The 20,718-nt window shown below is 40.0% G+C and overlaps 1 protein-coding gene across 2 annotated transcripts in view; it reads left to right on the top strand.

Moving 5' to 3' along the window:
* SULT1C2 (sulfotransferase family 1C member 2) overlaps window positions 1–20,718 on the top strand; it is a 40,326-nt gene that overhangs the window by 820 nt on the left and 18,788 nt on the right. The window lies entirely within an intron of this gene.

Below are 20,718 nucleotides of genomic sequence, written 5' to 3'. Positions count from 1 at the left end.
CAGGATTTTTTTTTATGGCTGAGTAATATTCCATTGCATATATGTACCACATCTTCTTCATCCATTCATCTGTTGGTAGACACTTAGGTTATGTCCATATCTTGGCTATTGTGAATAATGCTGCAGTGAATATGGGACTACAGCCTCTTTTCATTTCCCTCCCATATATACCCAGAAGTGGAATTACTGGATCACATTGTAGTTCTATCTTTAACTTTTTGAAGAATCTCTGTACTGTTTTCCACAGTGGCTGCACCAATTTACATCACCACCAGCAGTACATGAAGATTCCCTTCTCTCCACATCCTTGCCAACACTGTCTTTTGTCTTTTATTTTTATTTTTATAAGAGTTTATTGGAGCCAAACTAATGACATATGACAGAAAGCAAGATCTCAAATGCTCTGCAGAATAACAGTATTGCAGCTTCTTTTATGCACCTTAAACTAAGGAGGGAAGGTAAAGAAGATTACATGGAGGTGGGAGAAGGCAAGTCAGGGACCGGATTACAGGACAGTTAAGATTATGTACTCCTCTTTTGTCTTTTGGATGACAGACATTTTAACAGGTGTGAGGTGGTATCTCTTTGTGATTTTGATTTGCATTTCCCTGATGATTAGTGATATTGAGCATCTTTTCATGTACCTGTTGTCCATTTGTATGTTTTGGGGAAAATGTCCATTCAGTCCCTCTGTGCAAGAAATGTTTTTAAAAGTGATATTGTTCCACACTCTGAACCATCAACTTATCCTTTACAAATAATAGGTGAGACCACAAGGATGAGTGAAAAATTTCTCTAGAGAATAAGGTGAATTACAATTGTTTTAGAGACATGGTCTAGAGCTCCCTCGGATACCTGGGGAAGGACTGCAAGGTTAGGCTGTGCTATGAGAAAGTAGCTGAGGCCCTTTGCTCCAGAAGTTGAATCTGGAGGTCTGAGCTCAAGAGTGGCCCACCCTGGAATATTTCTCATGTTCATGCCAATCCTGCTACTCTACATTCACCAGGAAACAAAGCTATGTAACATGGGCTTGAATCATAGAGTAATGTGGTGTTTAAAAGCCTGGACTAAGGACAGAGCCTGCTGGGGTTCAAATTCTGTCTCTGTGTTATGATCTAGAGCAGGGTATTTACCCCTCAAGTAGTTGAGTGTCATCATGTTATAAGAACAATAGCAACCACCCCACAGGGTTGCTAGAGGTCTAAATGAAATAGTAAAAATGTGAAATTCCTAAAACAGTGTCAGTTATATAGTAAGCTTTATATTATTATATCATCATTAATGTCATAAAAAGAGAGAGTTTAATTTAAAAAAAGGGATCTACTAAACAATGAACTAAGGTGATTTACTCACCAGAACACGAATACCTTGAAGAACAATGTCTACAATGTCAAAAAAAAGAAAGAAAAGAAAAGAAAAACACCTCAGGTTGGCTGACAGCCACGTCACATAAATATATCTAAAGATAAAATATCAGACTAGGTGAGCCTGGTATATATTTGGTCAGCCAAGGACAATAATGATTTCTGCAGAGATGTATAGCAGAGTAGGAAGTCCTAGTAGAACTGAGGTCAAATAAACAGCAGCAGCAACCAAGACCCTGTCATTGGCCCTATCAAACTACTAGAATTCAGAAGTTCAATGAGCCGCCAAGGTCAAAGTCATCCACACTCTACCTGTTGAGATGTGCCAACCTGGAATCTGTTCCTGAAGTTCTTCCTCCAGAAATCAGAATTCTGCGTCTTAAATTACCCTCCACAATCTGGTTCTATGAAATTACCCCATGCACTCTGAGGAACCAGCATAAACGCTCTGGATTTATTTGGTTGTATCCCTTGGTTCTGCCCATCCTTTGCTTTTGGATGTAGAGCTGAGAAGCATTAAGAAAGTAAGAATTTTCTTTGGAGAAAAATACCATTATATTCTAATTACAAAGGAACATAAATTCAATATAAATTTTGAAAAATACAGAAAAGCAGAAAGAAAAAAAAAGTATAACTGGATCCCAGCTTCTCATCATCACCAAAACTTGGTATATCCTGACTTTTTTATTTTAAACATTCCTCTGGTTGGAAATTGGTAAGTATTTAATTGTGATTTAATTTTTAATTTATTTAATCTATGTCTCTGATAACTACTGATGTTAACATCTTTTCATGTATTTATTGGCCATGTTGTCATTTTTGAAGTAACTATTTAAATCTTTTGCCCATTTTTCTATTAGTTGTTAGTTTTTTTCTCTTCAATTTATAGTTCTTTATATAATCTAGATATGAGTGTTTTAGACAAATATATTCTACTTTATAGCTTGCTTTTTACTTTCTTAATGGTGTTTTTGATTAATAGTTCTTTATTTTAGTTTAATCTAAGCTTGTGATTTTTTTTTAATGGTGGATTCTTGTTTTAGCCTGTTTAAGAAAGCTTGAGTTTCCCAAATGTCATGAAAATATTCTCTCATGTTTTCATTTAAAAGCTTTATTGTTTTACCTCTCATAATTAGATCTACAATCTACCTACAATTTATTCTTATGTATGGCATATGATGAGGATTCAGCTTTTGCTAAATGAATACCCAACTTATCCAGCATTATTTATTGGTAAGGTCATGCTTTCCTCCTCTCCAGTACAATGTCACCATCATCATAAATCCAATGGGTGTCCATACATGGGTCTGTTTCTGGACTCTGTTCAGTTTCATTCAATTATTTGTCTGTCCTTGCACAAATACTACACTGTATTTAATATGCTTTTATAATGAACCTTGATAAAAGATAGTTTAAGTTTTCCAGCTTTGTTCTTCTTCAAGGTTGCCTTGACCATTCTTGGCCTTTTGTATTTTCATATAAATTTTAGAATCAACTTGTCAATTCTACCCTAGGAAAAAAATTCTGTTGAGATTTTGATCAGAATTACATTGACTCTATAAATTAATTTTAAAAGAATTGAAATCCTTACATTATTAAATTTTTTGTTGTGTAAACTTGGTATATCTCTACATTTATTTGGGTATTTTTTAACTTTCTGTCAATAAGGTTTTGTAGCTTTTAGTGTAGCAGTTTTATACATTTAATGTTAGATTTATTCCTAAGTATTTGATGCTTTGTGATCTTATTATAAGTTGTACCATTTTAAAATTTTAATCCTTTGTTTCATTCACTGTTTATTCATACAGTTCATGATGAATAAATTGTCACAACCACTTTGGGAAAAATGGCAGTTTCTACTAAAGCTGGTCATCTTCAAAGCCTATGTAGCAAATACAGTGTTCCAACCCAGGTCTCCTGGGATCACTTTTGACCCTTTTGCAATACAATAGAAAAATTAAGCAACAAGAATGAACAAACCATTTCTACCTGTAACAACATGAATTAACTTCACAGACAAAATGTTGAGCAAAAGACAGACCCATGCGGTGTGATTTCATGTTAATTTATGTTATGTTGAACCAAATAAACCAAATTGTCATTTTGAAGGGCAAAGAATATTGAATATCATCAATTTCATCTCTTTCAATAGAATATAGTGCTCAAAAACAGCACACACTGAGCAGTAATATTAGAAGTCAGGATAGGGGCTACTTTTGAAGGGAGAATGCATGGAAGACATCTGCAGTGCGAATAGTGTTCTGGACCTTGATCTGGGTGCCAATGTGCAGGTGTGTTCAGTTTCCAAAAAATTCATTAAGCTGTATATGTCTTATTTGTACACCTTTGTATGTGTGTATGCTACTTATATAATTTATAAAATTAGAAAAATAGGAGTCTTCTTGCCTTGGTTATAATTCAAGGCACCAAAATAATAAATGTTAAATACTGAAATAAGTATGAGATAGAATTATTATATCCAGGATTTAAAATAAAATCAAGAAATTGTTTCTTGCTTGTCAGAACTCTCATTCAGGTCAAGATATAAAAAGGTGTTGGGATGTGGAAAGAAGACAGGATATGGGAATAAATCTTTTTTGAGAGAGCTGTTAGTGTGCTGTGGATCCCCACTCCAGCCCTGACAGAGGAGGATGGATGAGGTACCTCCTATTTGTCTCCAGCCTAAAGAGTGTGGACTTCAAGGGGAGTGTGATTGGGATACTCTGCACCAGAGGAGCCCTGTTGACTCCAGGTTCCAAGCCCCATTTGGAAAATGTAGGGAACCAGAGAGGACTTCTGAGTTAGCATTGCCTTGCAGAGCCAGGAGTGGCCAGAAGAAAGGGTGTCTGAGTGCTTCCCATGGGGGCCACACAAGAGGGGCTCTAGAACCACCCAGTACAGTGAGTCAGGAGCTCAGAGGAGAGCCTCTGGCCAGGGGCTCTTCAGACATACAAAAATGTCTGGTAAGAGTAGCAGATCTGGGACTCCTAAAAGGACACCAGAGTGTCCCACAAAAGAAAGACTCAGCTATCTGCCAGGTCAGAGATGACAAAGGCCCCCAGCCATGTTAGAAATTTCCTAACCCCCTACCTCTTTCCCCTAGGGTTTGGAACCAAGTAGAGTCCAAACATATAGCTAGAGAGTGGGGAGGAGGTGTGCAACACAGAGAGTGAAATCCAATATTATCCTGATCCCTGAATTCAGGCTGTAGCATATGAAGGGGCAAGAGATGTCTTATCTCTGATAAAAATTAAAACATTAATCCAGATTAAAATATAACACTAGAAAAAATTAATGCACCAAAGAGTTGATTCGTTGAAAAGATGAATAAAATTGACAAGCCTCTGGCTGGACTCACTAAGGAAAAAAGAGAAGCGCGGCAAATAAACAAAATCAGAAATGAAAGATGAGATATTATGATGGACACCACAGAAATACAAAAATACTATAAAAGACTATATACCACCAATTCAATACCCTAGAAGAAATAGACAAGTTCTTAGAAATATATAACCTTCCTAGACTGAATCAAGAAGAACTGGAAAACCTAAATAAACTGATCAACAGTAAGGAAATTGAAACAACCATCCAAAATTCCCCCAAACAACAAAAGTCTAGGACCAGATGGCTTTACTAGTGAATTTTACCAAACATCCAAAAATGATTTAACACCTCTCCTTTTCAAATTCTTCCAAAAAATTGAAGAGGCAATACTTCCTAACTCATTTTATGAGGCCAACACTACCCTGATACCAAAACCTAGTAAGGATAGCGCAAAAAAAGAAGTCCACAGACTAATATCTCTGATAAATACAGACGCAAAAAATCCTGAACAAAGTACTATCAAATCGAATACAACAATACGTTAAAAAGATTATACATCACGCTCAAGTGGGGTTCATTCCAGAGGCACAGGGATGGTTCAACATAGGAAAATCGATCAATGTGATACATCACATAAACAAAATAAAGGATAAAAATCATATGATCATATCAATAGATGCAGAAAAAGCATTTGACAAGATACAACATCCATTGATTATTAAAGCATGTGATTAAATGAGTAAAGAAGGAAAGGACCTCAACATAATAAAGGACATGTAGTACAAACACTCAGCAAATATCATAATGGTGAAAAACTGAAAGCTTTTACGTTATGATCAGGAATAAGACAAGGATGCTCCCTTTCACTACTGTTATTCAACGTAGCATTGGAGTCCTCGCCAGAGCAACCAGACAAGAGAAAGAAGAAGAAGACATTCAAATTGGGAATGAAGATTCAAATTGTCACTTTTTTGCAAATGTCATGATCCTTTATATACAAAACCCTAAAGACTCCACCAAAAAACAATTAAAAACAATAAACAAACAGAGTAAAGTTGCAGGATACAAAATCAATATACAAATATGTATTGCATTTCTATATACTAACAATGAAATTTCAGAGAAAGAAATGAAGAAAAGAAATTCTTTTGCAATTACAATAAAAGAATAAAATATGTAGGAATAAAATTAACAAAAGAAATGGAGGACCTATGCACTAAAAACTACCAAACATTATTTAAAGAAATTGGAGAAGACACAAAGAAATGGAAAGATATTACATGTTCATGGATTGGAAGAATCAACATAGTTAAAATGGCCCCACTACCCAAAGCAATATACAGATTTAATGCAGTCCCCATGAAAATCCCAATGGCATTTTTTACAGAAGTGGAACCAAAAAACTCATCAGATTTATATGGAGTCACAAAAGCCAAAGCAATCCTGAGAAAAAAAAGAATAAGGCCAGAGGTTATCACACTCCCTGACTTCAATTTATATTATAAAGTGATTATATTCAGAGCAGCATGGTATTGGCAGAAAAACAGACACACAGACCAATGGAATAGTATTGAGAACCCAGAAGTAATCCCACATATATATGGGCAGATCATTTTAAACAAAGGGACCAAAAGCATACAATGGAGAAAAGACAGCCTGTTCAATAAATGGTGCTGGGAGAATTGGAAAGCCACACGCAAAAGAATGAAACTAGACTGTTGTTACCATATACCAAAATTAACTCAAAATGGATCAAAGACCTACATGTAGGACCTGATAGAAGAAAGCATAGGTACTAAACTTATGGACCTTGGGTTCAGAGAGGATTTTGTGAATTTGATCTGAAAGACAAGAGAAGTAAAAGCAAAAATAAATGAATGGGATTATATCAAATTGAAAGACTTCTGTGCAACAAAAGAAACCATCAACAAAACAAAGATGCAATCAACCGAATGGGTGAAGATATTTGCAAATGCCTTTGATAAGGGGCTGATATCTAAATATATAAAGAACTCATAACTCAAAAACAAAAAACCAAACCATCCAATTAAAAAATGGGCAGAGGACCTGAACATACACTTCTCCCAAGAAGACATACAAACAGCCAACAGATATACATATATAAAAAAATGCTCAACTTCACTAGCTACTAGGGAAATGCAAATCAAAATCACAATGAGATACCACCTCACACCTGTTAGAATGCCTATTATCAACAAGACAAGTAATAGCAAGTATTGGAGAGGCTGTGGAGAAAAAGGAACTCTCATACACCGTACACTGCTGGTGGAAATGTAAACTGGTGCAGCCACTATGGAAAAGAGTATGGACATTCCTCAAATAATTAAGAATAGAATTACCATACGACCCAGCATTATTCACGGTGGCCAAGACATGGAACCACGAGAAGCTAGGGGGAGGCATGGAACAGATTATCTCTGCCAGCCTCAGAGGAAACCAGCCCTGCTGACACTTTGATCCCAGACTTCTGGTCCCCAGAACTGTGAGGCAATACATTCCTGTTTAAGTCACCCAGGCTGTGGTATAGTACTTTGTTACAGCAGCCCTAGGAAATTAAGACACAGTGATTCTTCATTACAGATGGTCCCCAACTTACGAGTGTTTGACTTACGATTTTTTGAATTTATGATGGTGTGAAAGTGATACGCATTCAATAGAAACTCTACTTTGAATTTTGAATTTTGATCTTTCCCCAGGCTAGTGATATGTGGTATGATACTCTCTCATGATGCTGGGCAGCGAGCTGCCACTCCCAGCAGGCCATGGGATCACAGGGGAAGGGTAAATAGCTGATACTCTACAGTGCACTCTGTTGCCAGCATTGTTTGGATAGTGTGTTTTGTGTCTTCACATTCCATCATGTCTACAAAATGTCCATCTATGTCTCCTGCTTCTCGTGAGGAGAAGAAGAGGAAGGGAATTACTCTTGAGATGAAACTCAAATAATTGCCCAACTGTGAGCAGATGTAAGTGTTCTGAACATGTTGAAGGTAGGTAAGTCTAAGTTACGATGTAGGCTCAGTGCATTGAGTGCATTTTGATTTACAATATTTTCAACTTATCATGGGTTTGTCAGGACTTAACCCCATCCTAAAAGGAGAAGCATCTATATTTGTAAATTTGCTTCATATCTCAGAGTTTATCTCTTCCTTCAAACCAACTGTGCCACATCCTCATGCCTATAGCCATAGCCAAAGCTGGAGTGGGGTCCAGCAAGCAAATGAAAGGGAAAGAAGGAGAAAATGAAAGAAAGGAGATAGTCGAACATGAGGGAGAGAGAAAGATTTAGTCCATCTTTCCTTAGGTGAGTGGGAAAGAGTTGGACAAGAAAAAGGAGGGGAGAAGTTAAGCAAATGAGCATAGCTAAGAGTGAATAATGGCCTGAGAGTAACGTAACTATATGACTTGTATGTAGGTGGTCAAAAACATAAGGAAAAAATAAAAAGATGAGGACACAGAGCAAGATGGTGCTCAGCTGGGTTTTCATCCAACAAGCAAGGTCCAGGGTGTAACAAAGCCATCAGAGTTTGCCCAGTCAGACTATGGCAGCTGGCTTAGTCAGTATCTGCAGGACTAAACCAATATTATACAGACTCCATTCCCAAAAGAGGAACATTTGCTGAGTCAGATGGTTATGTTCAGGGGAAAGACCTTCGTTCTCAGAGCTCCTCAGAGACAGCTCACTGAGAAAACAGACACTACCTTCTTTGTGACAGTGGCAACAGTTCACTCGGTTACTTCTCCCAGTTTTAAAGTCTCTCAGAACCCTCGTGAAGTGGACAGTGGTATCCTTGGTTTCTCAGGTAGAAAGAAGCTGCTATAGAGAATTTCTCCTAACTTTAAAGTGAGCCCTTTACCTGGTGCTCAGAAATGGCTCAGAAATTTCTGCAGGGGGACATGAATGTCTGGCAGGGGAAAATCAGTGTAGATGGTGCTTTCACAGAAAGCAGGGCCAGGACGAATGTGGCCAGCACAGAGCCCGGGGCACAAGCAGAGGAAGTGCTCACTCCTGAGAGATTGCACAGCCCCGAAGGCCAGCGTTGCCTTACGTTTTGCACTCTAGTCTGCTCATTCACCTCACCCTGTGTCAGTCCTGGTGTAAAGTTTTTGTTCATTCATTTATCCAGTCAATAAATATCTTCATCAATCCAGTTAAATGGGTACATAGTGAGTAACTATTTACAGAGCTCGTATTACATAGCCAATTCTGATTTGTTCATAAAGAAACAAAAATGATACAACATAGACATTAGAGCTAGTCCCGATGTAAGTCCCAACGTGACAGCTAAGACACTTGAGCCCTGGGAGAATTAGTGATTCACTCATTAAAGTAAAGAGGGCTAAGTGCTCTAAAAGTAGGACAAATAAATCATATGGATCACACGTTATATGATTCAATTCATATGAAATGTCCACAATAGGCAAATCTACAGACACAAAGTCGATTGGTGGTGACTTAAAGCTGGGGGATAGAAGGAAGAGGGGTGACTGTTAATAGGTATGGAATTTCTTTATGACGTAATGAAACTGTTCTAAAATTGATTGTGGTGATGCTTGCTGCACCACTCTGTGCAAATACTAAAAACCATTCAACCATATACTTTTGAATTCTATGGTATGTAAAATAGATTTCAATAAAGCTGTTATTTTTAAAGCCATACAGCAGTTCACAGCTTTATCTGGAACTTAAGGAAAGGCTGCAAGGAAAAGATGGCTTCAAAGCCGAAACAGTGGACTCTGTGGAAATGCATTAAGATCATTTCTGGCAGGAAGAACTATAGTAAAGCAGGGAGGCAGGAAATTATGGGATACACACAGAGGACACTGAGTTATTCAGTTGAGCTGGTATTTGAGGTCCATGGTGGGGACTGTGTCATATTAAAGACGACCTTGAATTCCATCGAAAGCATCCAGACTTTGGCCCATAATAAACAACCAGGAGATAACTTGAGCTGAAGTGATAAAACTTAATTTATATGCTAAGCGTATGAGACACCAGAAGGGAAAAGGCCAGAGGTCAGGCGACCTGCTAGAAGGTTCTGCAGGGGCTGTGCAGAGAAGGATTGGGAGTTAGTGCTCAGAATGGGTGAGTCTGCCAAAAGTTGCTGACAGTTGACAGCACTGGAATAAATAAAATTGTCAAAGAGAAGAAAGCAGAAAGAGAAATGGGTTGAGATTTAAACAAACAAACCTTCAGAAAACAGGAAGAAGACATGTCAGTGAAGAAGCGGGGTGGGGGGAAGCTCTAGGGTCAAGGGGCTCAGAGTCAAAGAAGGAAAGGGAGGCCTTGGCAGGAAGGGAAGCTGAGGGATGTGGTTAGGCTTCAACTCCAGAAAGAAAAGCAGTGGGCTGTGAATAAGGGTGGGACTTGGCAGTACAGTAGCGGTTCAGAGAGTATTTAACACAATGATTAGTTTGGTTCCCCAGGTTGCCAAGACCACCAGGGAATGTAATCTGCCTCCATGAAAGTAGGCTCTCTGTAGGACAAGACAAGGTATAAATAAACACACACTTAGGTTGCAGACTTTTGTTCTGTCCTCCCTACATTTAAGTTTGGTTGAACACAGTTTGAGAAGACAGGCAAGAAGAACCGGCATTTTACTAGGCAAGGTGTTTTTTATTGACATTGCTGTTTTTCATCTTACAACAATTGGGGACAGGAGCCATCACCCATGTGTGATAGACTCTGCTACAGAGCTCAGTTACCAGCTGGGCAGTGAACCCAGAGGAAGGAAGAGTGTGCTCTAGGAGTTTGAGTAAACTCAGGGGAGCTGAGATTGACAGAGTGGTCAGGGGCACATTTGAATGATCGTTTACAGTTCCGCCTTCTCAGGCCAGGTCAAAGAGTTAAGTTCTGGAAGCAGCAATGTCTCACTCTTACCACATTGACCCTAAGAGCCCCCCAGAGGGCCTTTACCTACTGAAGGTCCCCATGTGCCTCTGACACAGTGGTAATTTGAGCCAGTGCCACACCCAGGGAACTGCCCTGCCTCCTTGGAACATATTTTCTGTCCTCACTGACCCTTAGTTGGGCATTTCAGCTGCTGATTTTCAGCTGGAATTTGAAGGTAAGAACATGGCTTAAAGGAAATCCTTTACTTAACTCATTAGTTTGCTTTTTTAAATATTTGCTATAGTAATGTAGATGCTGTTGTATAGATAGGATTGATTAACTCCAGCCAGAAAATATTTTAAGGAACCTATAAAACAAAGATATTTGTAACCAACAAACACCAGCTTAACAATATTAGACCTAGAAATTCAGGTCCCTAAGGCAAAAATCTCCAAAAGCTCCCTCTCCCATAATACCATCTTTTTTTCCTACTGTGACCTCATCCCCAAATACCCTCTCTCCCCTGTCCCCTGTCACAGGGGCAGCTCTCCTTCTTCACCTGTGAGTCATTCTCCTGAGAAGGGCCCTCCTTTCATACCAGCCATTGCCTGGAACAAACACTTCCCATGCTCAGGGGGCTAGATATATAGATATACAGATAAATAGTTGTAAGACAGTGGAATAAGAACTATGAAATTTACACACAAAATATTATAGGATGCCATGGGAATGTCCACATAATACACATGCAAACCTGTAGAGAATGTTTATGATTTTATTTGAACCAAACTGACAACAATTTCCAGGAAGCAAAATATCAGTGAATTGAGAAATATGGCAGTTTTACAGCTTATTTTATACTTCGAATCAAAGGAGGATACATAAGGGGGTTACATGAAATCTATTGGTGGTAGATTAAGGGGGTGGGAGAAAACAAAGTGGGGAAATCTCTGGGATTGGATAAAGAGTAAAATGGAGAGATACAAACTTCTTTTACATGAGAAGTGTCATGCAAGGACTCAATTCCCGCTCCCCGCACAAGAATGCAGGATATAGTGAGGCCAAAAATGAACACCAACAGAGCCATGGATAGGGTTTCACAGCAGTACATGCTCGCTGGCAGCTGGGCTGGAGGCAGGAAGCAGGATACACGATCGGCAATCCGCCGTCTGCTTCTCTGTCAATCAACCCCCCACTTGCTAGCTGCAATCTACAGTCCACTTCTCTGCTTGCCAGCCAGCCAGCCAGCCAGCCAGCTAGCCAACCAACCAACAAACCAACCAACCCCCTAGCATAGCCACAGCAGTTATATTAGTGGCTAATGGCTAACCAGTAACACTTGATGGCCAACTAGTCACAGCCAATGGCCATCTACTACCCGAGCCAGCACCTTTCCATATGAGGCCGAGAGCCTGGAAACTGCTCTCTGGGACTCTGTCCCCACAGGAGGGCACAGGCTAGTTAACAATTAACATGTACAAAACATAGAGATGGTATTTGGGGGACAGGATAACAATGAGGGGTCTGTGGTCTCCTCCTCTAGCATAGTGGGTTGTGCCCAGAGGGTCTGGAAAAAGGGATTACTCTGACATTCCAAAGATATGTTGTCTTAGATGCAAAAAAGATAATAAACAGGCTCATTTAAGGTAAAGATTAACTTTTGTGAAGAAAGCTACAGGCCTAGGACATGACTATCCCCCGTGACCTGCTTTTAGTTAGGAATTTTTCATCATCTGTGTAGTTACTTTAGGTCTCTAACTTCATAGGGCCTGCCATGCTGGCCATGCTGGCCTCCCCTGAGCTTACCAGGTTTAGTATGTGGCCGCTTTTTCACTTACAGGAAAGAATGACTAGAAATAGTCATGGAATCAGGAGCAGATTCACAAAGAAGACATACATGATCTGATCTGATTTGAAAGGATGAAAACTTCTAGCGAGATGCTCAAGTGGCAATCTTTATGCCTTTGTACCTGTAAAGGAAAAACTCTTCCTGTGTTTCCCCTTTATGCTACTATACTCACTAATCACAGAATACTTCTGTGACCAGATATGACAGAGAGGCAGGGTTCCTGTGGGGACAGAGCCAGGAGTGCAGTTTCCAGGCTCTCGGCCTCACGTGGAAAGGTGCTGGCTCAGGTAGTAAATGGCCATCAACTGTGATTGGATGGCCATCAGCTGTGACTAGTTGGCTGTCAGCTGTAGCCGTTGGCCACTAATATAACTGCTGTGGCTACGCTAGCAGAAAATGGGGGCCTAGCAAGAAGATGGTGGCTGAGCCTGCAAGCGGCGCAGTGAGGGTTGCGAGCAGTGTGGCTCCTGCTTCCTGTGTCTCCAACCCAGCCGCCAGCAAGAGTATAGTGGTATGACTCCCCTATCTATGGCTCTGTGGGTGTTCCTTTTTGGCCTCACCATGTCCTGCGTTCTTATGTGGGGAGCAGGACTAGAGACCCCAGAAGGGACCCAGCCTGTCACCCTGCATGACAGTTCCCATACCAAGAAATTCTCAGATTGTGTGGACACTAGCTGAGTGTCCTACAATTTAACTCAATTCTGACACTACCTGGAGATAACATCAGATTCCAAAGGTAAAGGGTTCAGTCCTACAAGACTGTCCCCTCCCTTCAGATGCCAATGACAAGCCCAAGTATCACCTATGCTTCTGACCATCCTCCTATAGGTTGGAGGTTTCCACAATCCCCTCCTCAGGTTCGATTAATTTGCTAGAGTGGCTCACAGAACTCAGGGAAACATTTTACTTACTAGATTACCAGTTTATTATAACTCAAGAGCAGCCAGATGGGAGGGAGGCATAGGGCAAGGTATGTGAGAAGGGACATAGGACATCCATGCCCTCTCCAGGTACACCACCCTCCCAGCACCTCCATGTGTTCACTAAACCCCAGACTTGAGATTTGTCTAGAGGCTCCATGATTGATTAAGTCATCGGCCATTGTGATTGATTCAACTTCAGCCCTCCTCACCTCCCTGGAGGTGTGGGTGGGGGGGACTGAAAATTTCAACCCTCTAATCACAAGACAGTTTCCCTCCGCAACAAGTCACCATCCTGTGGTTATTGAGGGGTTTTCCAAACACAACCTCAATAGCACAAACTCAGAAGTGACTGAAAGAATTTTTTTTTTTTTATGAACAACAAAAGATATCAATTTCACCTTAAACAGTCTGAAGCTATTTCAGGAACTGAGGGCAAATTTCAAATATTATAACAAAAGATCTGATCACTTAAGAAATGACAAGGATTTGGAGCGCTGTGAACTAGGAACCATGGACAGAAACCAAAACGTTATTTCTTATTATAAATCACAGTGTCACAGTGCCCCCGTCTCCAAGGGTGGAGACCATGCACTGATGTGGCCCAGCGGTGAAAGGCCTGGGGTAGGGGTCGGTGATAGGGATTGGAGTTCCTCCTGAGGGAATGGGCAGACCCTCTGTTCCTACCTCACTGCCTTGTAGTCTTGACTGTCTTTCCCCAGCTGGTCTTCCCTTCACCCAGGTTTAATCAGGCCTGGGTAGGCCTCCAACACAGAGCAGTACAGCTGGCAAGTTATTTAACCCCCCTGGTGCTCAGAAGCATCAGGTTCTAGTGGCCCCTTTTTGTCTAAGGACGCCTGAATGTGGCTGCCCAGCAGGATGTCATGTGCTCTTGCATATGCCCTGAATTCACACACACGTGCAGCCAGGTCCACCCAGGTGCTGACAACACGGGACAAACACAGATTTCCGTTATAAGTGTAAATGGCCTCAGCAGAAGGATAACTAGTACTCTGATTTTAGAGATTCTCTTGTGTCTGCTGTTTCTCAAAAATAATCAGCATATTTGGAGCTGGCATATTCTGCTACCCTTCATCTCCCAACCAACCTTCCTCTCTCTGGTTGAGCTCTACTCCAACCCTTCATCACCTGCAAAATGCCTTGGTGGAGTCCTATTGCCCTTCAGATAAAAGTTATACTCCTTAAGGACACTTAAAACACCTTCCTACGTGTTGCTCCATCCCCATTTCTGCACATCCTCCCCACCCCAAAAAAACAACAAACAAACCAAAACAAAAAAACAAAAACTCTAAGCTCTGGGGAAACGCTATCCAACAGGAGCATACTTTCTCTCTTGTGCTTCTGGGAATGTTTCAGCCCCTTCCTACCCTATCCTCTAGATTTCATATTCTTTATTCACTTTTTAAAAAGTTGCTACATATAGCACAAATATAGAAAACAAACAAAACAAATGTACAGCTTAATCCATTATTACAAGGCAAGCAGCCCTGTAACCAGAACCCAGGTAAGGAGACAAAACCTTGCCAACCTCCCCAGAAGCCTCCATGTGCTCCCCTCACCCAAACATTTTCTCCTTTAGGAGTAACCACTATCCTAACATTTGAAGAAATCACCTAATTATAATTTTTATAATTTTATCACCTAAGTGACCATCCCTGAATATAATAGTTTACATTTGCCTGAGGTTTTTTAAGATGCCCTTTTCTTTTTTTTGTTTTGTTTTGTTTTGTAAGTCTATAAGTTCTTTTTTTTTTAATTCCTTGCAATTTATTTGAAGAAAGTGTACTCTTGTCCTGTAGACTTTCACAAGATCTAGATTTTGTTAATTGCCTCAGTGTGGTGAGGTATACCATGTTCCTCTTTTATCTGTGTTTTCTGTAAATTGGTACTTGGGTTTTGAAATTTCATCAGATTCGGGTTCCTTAATCACACTCAGTTTCAATGTTTTGGGCAGGACCACTTCATAGGTAAATGTGTTCTTCATCAAGAAGTACAGAATGTCTGTTTGTCTTTCTTGTCATGGTGTTAGGAATGCTGAATGCCTAGGTTCTTTAATAATTAAGGGCTACAGAAGGACATTATAATTCTATAACTTATTGTTCATTTATTTGAATAATTCTATAAAGAGAAACCTCTTTTCGTCTACTATTGGTCATGTAGCAGTATAATTTGTATAAGAAAGTCAAGACAAATGATTTATTTATTTTCTTTTATTTGCCAGTTTTCAAAATAAACAGTTGGTTTCTGAACTCTGTCAAATGTATCAATATTAGCTTGCTAGGACTTCCATAACAAAATACCACAGACTAAATAGCTCAAACAACAGAAATTAATTCTCTCACAATTCTGGAGACTGGGATTTGAAAACCAAGGTGTTCCCAGGTTTGGTTTCTCCTGAGGCCTCTCTTCTTGGCTTGCAGATGATCTTCTTGCTATGTCCTCACATGGCCTTTCCTCTGTGGGTGAGCATCCCTGGTGTCTCTTTGTCCAAATTTCCTCTTCTTATAAGGACACAAGTCAGCTTGGATTAGAGTCCACCTTAACGGCCTCATTTTAACACAATCATCTCTTTAAAGGCTGTCTCTTTTGGGGAGACACAATTCAGTCCATCGTAATATCTAGTGCTCTGTTTTTCCACAAATTTGGCAGCTTAAAACAATACAAATTGGGAGCTTTTCAAGATGGTGGAGTAGATAAACAATGTGCCTGAGTCCTTCTGTGAACACATTAAAATTACAAATAAGTTATAGAACAATCAACCTGGAGGACCATCTGAAGTCTAGCTGAACAGAAGTCCTATAACTAAAAAAATAAAGAAGAAGCCATGTTGAGATTAGTAGGAGGGGCAGTGACCTGGAATGGGCCCCAAACCTCCCTGTGGCAGCTGAGAATCAGGAGGAATACCTCAGCCATAGAGGTTCCTCCCAGAGGAGAGAGGGACCCCAGCACCCAACACCAGGTTCCACAGCCCAGTGGACTGGTGCTGGGAAGAGAAGCCCCCACAACATCTGACCATGGAAAGCAGTGGGGATTCCAACCATTTGGGTGGGACAGAAGGCTGTGGGAAACCCAGACGTCCTCTTAGACAGCCTGTGCACAGACTCACTGGCTCACAGGCACTCATCTTGGACTGCAGTGGAGGGGCGGTGATTTGGGGGGCTTTGGGGACATATGGAGGGGGAAGACTGAGGAGTGTGGCTTCAGTAGGAGGACTAGAGGACAGTCAGCATTTTCCTGGTGAAGGGTCTCTAGGTAGTGAACAACTGCTGATTGTTTTATAGCTCCTACCAGGTAGCCCCCAGCCAGTCACAGGCAGTGCCTGACCGGACCTGCACCAGAACCCCTCCCAAGAGTCTCCAGAATAAACATACTTGGAAGTTGGCTTCAGACCACAGCCGAGCACTGCCCAATTAGCCCCACAAGTGGCACACACAAAGAGTGGTCTCAACAGGCACCAGAGCCCAGTGGGACGAATCCCACTCAGTGGGGTAAACCTCTCCCACAACAGCCCATAAGTAATGGGTGTGGCCAAACCCCACAGCCAGTCAGCCTGAGAGTTACTTCCACTCACTGATGTGCCAATAGCAATCAAGGATCAACTGTCACAGGAGAGCACACACAACCCACACAAGGGACACTCCTGGAGCACCCGGCTCAGGGGACCAGGGAGACTGTGCCACTGGGACCCCCAGGACACCTACTACATGAGGCCACCCAGCCAAGACTGGGAGAGATAGCAGATCTACCTTATACATAGAAACAAACACACAGAAAGACAGTCAAAATGAGAAAACAAAGAAATGCATCCCAAATGAATGAACAGGAGAAAACTCCAGAAAAATAACTAAAGGAAATAGAGGTAAACAATCTACCAGATACAGAATTCAAAACAATGGTTATACGGATGCTCAAGGAACTTAGTGAGATCCTCAACAAAGAGATTGCAAGCAAAAAAAGGACATAGAAACCATAAAAAGAATCAATCAGATGTGAAGAATATAATAAATGAAATGAAGAATGCACTAGAAGGAATCGCCAGCAGGCTAGATGAGGTAGAGAATTGAGTCAGCATTTCAGAAGACAAGGTAACAGAAAATGTCCAATCAGAACAGCAAAAAGAAAAATAATCCAAAAAAATGAGGGTAGTTTAAGAGACCTCTGGGAGAACATCAAGTGTAACAATATTCACATCACAGTGGTACCAGGAGAAGAGTGAATCAAGGGATTGAGAGTCTATTTGAAGAAGCAATGACTGAAAACTTTCCTAACCTGGTGAAGGAAATAGACATACAAGTCTAGGAAGCACAGAGAGTCCTAAACAGGATGAACCCAAACCGTCCCACACAGAGACACATTATAATTAAAATGGCAAGAGTTTAAGACAAAAAGAGAATCCTAAAAGCAACAAGAGAAAGGATACTAGTAACTTATAAGGGATCTCCTATTGGACTGTCAGCTGATTTATCAACAGAAACTTTGCAGGCCAGAAAATATTCAATGTGATGAGAAGCTAGGACCTACAATCAAGACTACTCTAACCAGCAAAGCTATTATTTAAAATCAAAGGACAGATAAAGATCTTCCCAGACAAGAAAAAAAAAAAACTAAAGATGTTCATCACCACCAAACCAGTAAGACAAGGAATCTTGGAGGGACTTCTTTAAGATGGAAAAAAAAAAAAACATCAAATATATGAATAATAAAATGGCAATAGCTACATATCTATCAACAATCACTTTCAATGTAAATGGATTAAATGCTTCAATCAAAAGACATAGGAAGGGCTGAATGGATAAGAAAATAAAAACCTTACATATGCTGCCTACAAGAGATTCACTTCAGATTGAAAGAAACACAGTCAGAAAATAAACGGATGGAAAAAGAGATTTCATGAAAATGTAAATGGAAAAAAAAAGGAAAGCTGGGATAGCAATACTTATACTAGACAAAATAGACTTTAAAACAGGCTATAAGAAGAGACAATGAAGGACCCAGTAATCCCATTTCTGGGTATTTATCTGAAGAAACCCATGCTACTTCAAGGAGACCTGTGCATCTATATGTTCACTGCAGCACTGTTTACAATGGCCAAGATGTGGAGTCAGCTTGGGTGTCCGTCAATGGAAGAATGGATAAAGATGAGGTGGTACATATATATAATGGAATATTGCTTGGCCATGGAAGGGAATGGGTTCTTGCCATCTGTGGCACCATGGATGTACCGAGCAGGTATTATGCTGAGTAAGACAGACAAAGACAGATGCAACGTGATTTCACTTGTCTGTGGAATCTAAGAACGAAATTAACAAACTCATAGATACTCATAGATACAGAGAACATTTTGATGGTTGCCAGATGGGAGGAGGGTTGGGGATGGGTGAAAAGGGGGAGGGATTAAGAAGTACAAATTGGTTGTTACACAGTAGTTATGGGAATGTAAAGTATAGCATAAGGAATATAGTCAATAATATTGTAATAATTGTGTATGGTGTCAGATGGGTATTAGATTTGTTAAGGTGAGAGATGAGAGGGGGTTAGAGGCAGGGTGAAAAAGATGAAGGGATTAAATAGTACAAATTGGTAGTTACAAAATAGTCATGGGGACGTAAAGTAAAGCACAAGGAATATAGTCAATAATATAGTAATAACTATATATAGTGGCAGGTGAGTACTAGGCTGGTCAGGGGGATTACTTCTTAAATTATATAAATGTCTAACCACTATGCTGTGCACCTGAAATGAATATAAAATAATACTGAATGTAAAAGAAATAAAGTGCATTTGGCAACAAAAAAAGAAAATACAAATTTATTATGTCACACTTCAGTAAGTCAGAAGTCCAAAACAGATATCTCTGGGTAAAACCAGGTGCTGGCAGGGCTCTGTTTCTTTCTGGAAGCTCTGGAGAACAGCTTTCATGCTCATATTGGATGTTGGCAGAGTTCAGTTCCATTTGGCTGTAGGACTGAGCTCCTGTTTCCTTCCCAGCTTCTAGAGGTCCTGCCTATCTCCTGTCCCCTTCGTCTTCAAGCCAGCAGTAGTTGGCTGTGTCCTTCTCAAGCTCCTCATGAATCTCTCTGCCTCTTCTGCTCCTGCATTGGTCTAACTGGCTCTCCCACCTCCCCCGTCCACTTCTAAGTGTTCTTGTGGTTACATTAGACCCACCCAGATAATATAGGCCAATCTCATGGCCTTAAGGTCATAACCTTAATTTTATCTGCAAAGTCCCTTTGCCATGCATGGTAAAACATTGGGGAATTAAGACATGGACATCTTTTTTTTTTTTTTTTTGGGGGGGGGTTATTCTGCCTATCACAATATATAAGAGAGAGAGAAATATATCAAAATAAGAATTCCTGTGATAGATATTTTTCCTTGTACATTTGGGCTTATTCCAAATGTGATTCTGTATATATAGTTACACTCATAATGAAAACGAAAGGTAATTTTTAAAGAAAAAATGTGGGATCTGTAGACAGATGTTGGCTGCAGTCCTGGGCAAATTATTGATCATGTGACTCAGCTTCCTCACCTTTATAATGGTAATAATTCTTTCCTCCTAATAAAATTGTAATATGAATTAAAAGAAAAAAGAAAAGTTTATAAAAGATCCAACAGAGAAGACCTGTATGAAATGTTAGTTTTCTTCCCTCCTCCCTCCTGAAGTTGATCACATTATAATCTCAGGAGTATCATCCAAACTCTAACTTCTTTAACACACTATAACTATAGCTACTTCTTATACTTAAACTTTTTTCAGAAATAGTTTATCTTCCATTTTTTGAAAACATAGTCTCCATCCTAAAGGATAACTCAGTCTAAGAGTAGAAATTACCATGAAAACAGGCCTCGCTAAGGTAGGCACCCAGTTCTCTCACCCATTCCATTGAAAGGCCAGGCAAGATTCTTTTATTCAATTTCCAATAATCATTTACTGTTACATTTTTTGTCAGAACCCTTTCAGCTCTGAAGTTCTAATACTCGTTTTATTCAAGAGTCAAAATGAGTTAATGTATATAAGGCACTCAGCCAGCTCATGCAAACTGAAGTGTTTAATAAATGTTAGCTTTTAACTATTATCCATATTAGCAATAACAGTAAATGTCTTCTGGAATCCCAGTAGCCAATTATTCTGGAGTAATAGTGGCCCATTCCATCTGGCTTCCTCAATTTGTGCATTTAAAAAGTTTCTTTCAAAAGAATAATAAAACAAATAACCAGATTCAAAAATGGAAAAAGAATTTAAATAGACATTTCTCCAAAGGAAATACACAAATGACAAGCACATGAAAAGATGCTCGCATCACTAATCATTAGGGAAGTGAAAATCAAAATAACATGAGCTATTGCCTCACATCCGTTAGGATTGTTATTATAAAAATTAAA

The sequence above is a fragment of the Rhinolophus sinicus genome, linkage group LG05 (genome assembly GCF_036562045.2).
Source record: "Rhinolophus sinicus isolate RSC01 linkage group LG05, ASM3656204v1, whole genome shotgun sequence".
Taxonomy (NCBI): domain Eukaryota; kingdom Metazoa; phylum Chordata; class Mammalia; order Chiroptera; family Rhinolophidae; genus Rhinolophus; species Rhinolophus sinicus.
Note: the sequence above shows the minus strand (reverse complement) of the source record. Positions and strands in the feature narration are given on the sequence as shown.